Source organism: Montipora capricornis, chromosome 6 (genome assembly GCF_036669925.1).
Source record: "Montipora capricornis isolate CH-2021 chromosome 6, ASM3666992v2, whole genome shotgun sequence".
NCBI lineage: Eukaryota > Metazoa > Cnidaria > Anthozoa > Scleractinia > Acroporidae > Montipora > Montipora capricornis.
In genome coordinates, this window is record NC_090888.1 from 48474257 (window position 1) to 48479256 (window position 5000).

Genomic DNA, 5000 nt, shown 5'->3' on the forward strand with positions numbered 1-5000 from the left:
ACAATTCGCTTTCGAAATGCGGGAAAGGCAGATCGGGTCTGAAACGCATTAGGTAGTGAAATTGGATAAGCAACGTGAGAAGTCGGAAAGTCTTTGGAGAGCGAATTGGCGAAACAGACAGTGCAGAGAACGTTTCTGATGGATAGTAAGGGGATTATACGGAAAGTGTTGTCAGGACTAGTGCAAAGCGAGAGCGAAGACGATCAATTCGTTTCACCTCTTTCGCTTGGTCCTCCATGAGGTTTGTTTCTTTTTCGAACCATGGACTATGGTAATTTTGGTAAGTTTTAATTTTAGACAACCATCATTTTATAATTATAGCTAATTGTTCAGGGACGTATTGGAAAGTTTAAAACATCTGATCCGCCGGAAAAATCTAAGATATTTGCTAATCTTGTACTCGAGGGACAAATCAACTCAGCGCTGCGGTTTCTTAGCGAAAGGTCAACTGGGGGCGTGCATGAGCTAACAGATGACGTCATAGCCCAGTTAAAAGAGAAACATCCAACTCCACAACCAACAACATTGGGCTCACTTCTGTTCGGGCCAATTGACGGTGATATCCCTGAATCGGTGTACTCAGAGATAAATGGTGAGATGGTAAGCCAGGCTGCATTAAGAACTAAGGTACAAGTGGGGCCATGCCGGTTGACGCTAGTGGCTTTAGAAGAATCCTGGCTTGGAAGTCATTTAAACAGTCGTCTACAAAACTATGCGAGGCGATAGCTACAATGACAAACACTCTATGTACAACGTATATCGACCCTGCAACCATAGAGCCACTGATGGCAAAGCCGGTTGATTCCCCTGGATAAAGGCAAAGGTGCGGTGAGGCCTATTGGGGTAGATGAGGTAATATGAAGGATTTTTGGAAAGTGTGTAATGAACGTTGCTAAGGGAGACGTAGTTGAAGCGAGCGGCTCACTCCTGCTATGTGCGGGCCAAACGTTTGGAAACGAGGCTGCTATACATGCTATGCATACCGTATTTGAAGCACATGGCACGGACGCGGTACTCCTCATTGATGCTTCTAATGCATTCAATGCACTCAATAGAGCAACTGCACTGCACAACATCTGGGTTCTTTTTTCTATAACTGCAGTGTAGGCCATTAACACCTACAGGAAGTCGGCACGCCTATTCATCACTGGTGGCAAAGAGATCGTGTCAGCCGAAGGTACAACAGAGGGTAACCCGCTCTCTATGGGCCTTTATGCCTTAAGTGTGCAACCGCTGATTACGAGCCTGGGACGGCGTCCAGCACCAAACAGTGCTGGTTTGCAGATGATGCATGTGGAGCTGGCTCTATACTGGAAATCAAGAAATGGTGGGACGCCCTGAACACCCTTGGCCCAGACTTCGGGTATTTTCCTAACGCCAAGAAGTGCTGGATTATCTCAAAGCCAAGTAAAGAGGAAAGCGTCAAAGAAGTGTTCAAGGACACGGCTGTCAATGTAACAGTACAGGTACAAAAACACCTGGGTATGGTGATAGGCTCACAAGAATATCTAGAGGAATATGTGAGTGGGAAGGCGACCAACTGGGTCAGCGAAATTACCAAGCTGGCAGAGTTTGCTCTCTCTCTCTCAACCACAAGCGTGTTGTGCTGCTTACACCTTTGGCGTGAAACATCGTTGGACTTATTTTTTGAGAACTCTACCAGATATTCAAGATCTAGTAGAGCCACTGAAGAACGCCATATCTAAGGTGCTTATCTCTGCAATTACGGAGCATAGGTGCAGTTGGCTAGACAGGGGACATTCTAGCACTGCCAGTCAGTCTAGGGGGGCTAGGAATAACAAACCAATGTCTTGAAGCAAATTTCGACTATATTTTGGAGACGAAGATCAAAACACCAGTGAAAATGTTAATTTTACCATACTAAGCTACTCAGATTTGCATGCAACAACCACACAATCCCCAGAAAACATGTCGCCTGTGGCAGGATGTAAGTACTTTTGCCCAGTCACGAGATCACGAGCAAACCATCATGTGTTCATCAGGGACGAAGAAGTGATGGAGTACAAATAATGCTTAATACTTCATCCATTGACACCTCGTACAGTGAAATAACAACGTAGCGGAAAAACACGTTCCTAGTCCCATATGGGAAACTTGGAAGGCATTTTATTGAACAGTTAACTAAGCACATCAATGACTGGAAGAATAAAACGGAAATGCAGCACATTGCTCTGAAGACAGCTGTTGCTCTACTGGCACTCGACTTACGAGATCACCAAGAGAGTTTGTCTAGGAGACTAACATTATGGAAAGTGGGAGAAATAGACACTACTGCGTGAAGGACGGATGATACCGAAGCGTATAACAAAGTCAAGTCTGTGGAGGGCCTACCACCCTAGTGCACAGTCCACATATCCTATGCCACGAAATAAATGGAGAAATGGTGAAGGCAGCAGTCTTAAAAACTTTCAGAAGAATGCTCGCCGGCAAGTCTTTCAAAAAAGCCAGCATAGGTCTTGGTGATACTATAGCGGTGCTAGCAAAGAGACTTTGTACCAAAAATATTGACCCCCTCACAATCGAGCCAATTCTCGGCAAATCGTGTTATCCCACTAGAAAAAGGAAACGGCGAAGTGCGGCCAATTGGGGTTGGAGAGGTTATCAGGAGAATAATCAGAAAGTGTGTGACGAAAGTGACAAAGGAAGATATCGTTGATGCCTGGGGTTCACTTCAACTGTGCGCAGGTTTGACAAGTAGGGGTGAGGCAGCCATTCACACCATGCACAGCATATTTGAAGCTGACGATACGGACGCTGTGCCGTTAATTGATGCCTCAAATGCTCTTAATTCATTGAACAGGGCTGCTGCCTTACATAATACCAGGATTCTGTGTCCCTTTATATCTACCTATGCCATAAACACCAACAGAGCACCTGCGCCTATTGGTCATTGGTGGAAAAGAGCTGACATCTGCACAGGGCACTACACAGGGTGATCTCTTGGCAATGAGTCTCTACGCTATTAGCCTCCAGCCGTTTAATACATGCCTAAATTCCTCAAGCCTTACAAAGCAATGTTGGTATGCTGACGATGCAACGGGCGCTGGTCCTTTGAGAGAGCTAAGAAAGTGGTTGGACGTACTCAATTAAATGGGACCCAGCTCAGGATATTATCCGAATGCTAAAAAATACTGGCTAGTCACTAAACAGGGGAACGAGCATGCCGTAAGGGAAGTATTTCGTGATAATGCAATTGACATATCAACGCAAGATCAGAAGCATTTCCTAGGTTCTAGAGCCTACTTGGAGGAGTATGTGAACGTAAAAGTGGAGGGATGGATCGATCAAATTGTGAAGCTAGCAGAATTTGTTGTAACGTATCCACAGGCTTCATACGCGGCCTTCACATTCGGGTTGAAACACCGCTGGCTTTACTATCTTAGAACATTAACCGCCAGAGCGTGCCATAAATAACGCCCTTATTCCTGCTATCACAGGGCACAGCTGCACAACAGGTGACAACTGACCCAACTGACAACTGACAACTGACCCGCTGGTAGTACAGATAGTGGCGCAGACGCACAAGCTCCCGGACAATTATTCAATTAGAACACTACAGCAATGTAACCGTAGAGAGAAGGATGCGCGCCTTAGAGACAACGGAAAAGAGAGGAAATGAAGAATACCCTTCCTGAACAAACTAAGACAGCTGCTAACCATGCTGCGGAAAAGAGGGCATCTAGCGGTATCACGGTCATTTCAGTTAAAGATGTGACCTTTACTCTAAATAAGGGAGAATTCAAAGACGCCATTCAGCCGAGATATGATTGGCAAATAAGTGACAATTCGTCTACTTGTGCGTGTGGAGATGCTTTCAGTATAGACTACGCTATGTATGGTGTGCAGACGTGGAGGCTTCATTATTCAAAGACATAATGAGCTGCGTGATTTGGAATCCGAAATGTTAAAGATGGTATGCAATGACGTCCAAATTGAGCCGGTACTTCAGGAGATAAGGGGAGAAGTGCCGACACCCAGTACAAACAGAGCAGCGGATGTCCTGCTCGAAATTTCAACGCTCGCGGCTTCTGGGAGCGGCAAGGCTCTGCCTTTTTTTATGTTAGGGTTTGTTACCCGAACGCAGAGTCTTACCGCAAAACAAATCTACGATCAGCATGAGAATGAGAAGAAGCGAATGCACGCCAGCAGGGTGCTAGAAGTCGAACAGGGTTTCTTTACTCCACTGGTATTTACTACCACCGGAGGAATGGCAGATGAATGCAACAGGTATCTCAGTAGACTGGCTGAACTTTTATCACCTAAGAAGGGAGAGGATTATAGTACTACAATGTCTTGGATTCACGCCAAAGTCTCATTCGCCCTCCTAAGGTCTGCGCTTCTATGCTTGAGAGGCTCACGTTGTACGCGAAGGGCTCCACTGAACATTACATATAACGTTTTGAAAGTGATAAGAAACTAGCTAGATTTTAGGATTAGAACTTTTAATATTCTTCACATTTAGGATTAGTAGGGGCTTTGAAATCGATATGGGATTAGCGAGATTTTAGCACTTATTACTGTTATTGTTATTGCTATTCTTTTATTCCGGATTTTCGCTAATTTAAGGAACCATGAACAATAATCTTAAACAAACTTAGTATAAAAATAAGGTACGTTTGATTATATAAATTGTTACTTTTATTGTTAAAATTTTTGAAATTCTTTTTAACGAGCTATTTTCTGTAAATAGTACTAGCTTGTGAATCTTCTTTAATAAACATTATTATTGTAAATAATAATAATAACCATAATAATATTAATAATAGTAATAATTATTATTATTATTATGGTGATAATAATTAACAATTATTCGCCGAAGGGAAGGTGAATATAGGTGAACGAAAAACGACACGAAGTCAAGGTTTATATTCACCTATATTCACCGTGCCTGAGGTGAATAATTGTTTTAGTATAATAACATAGGTGCTTGTGTGAAAATTATGAATTTTCTTTAAAACAGTTAATTTCTACGTCTGTCA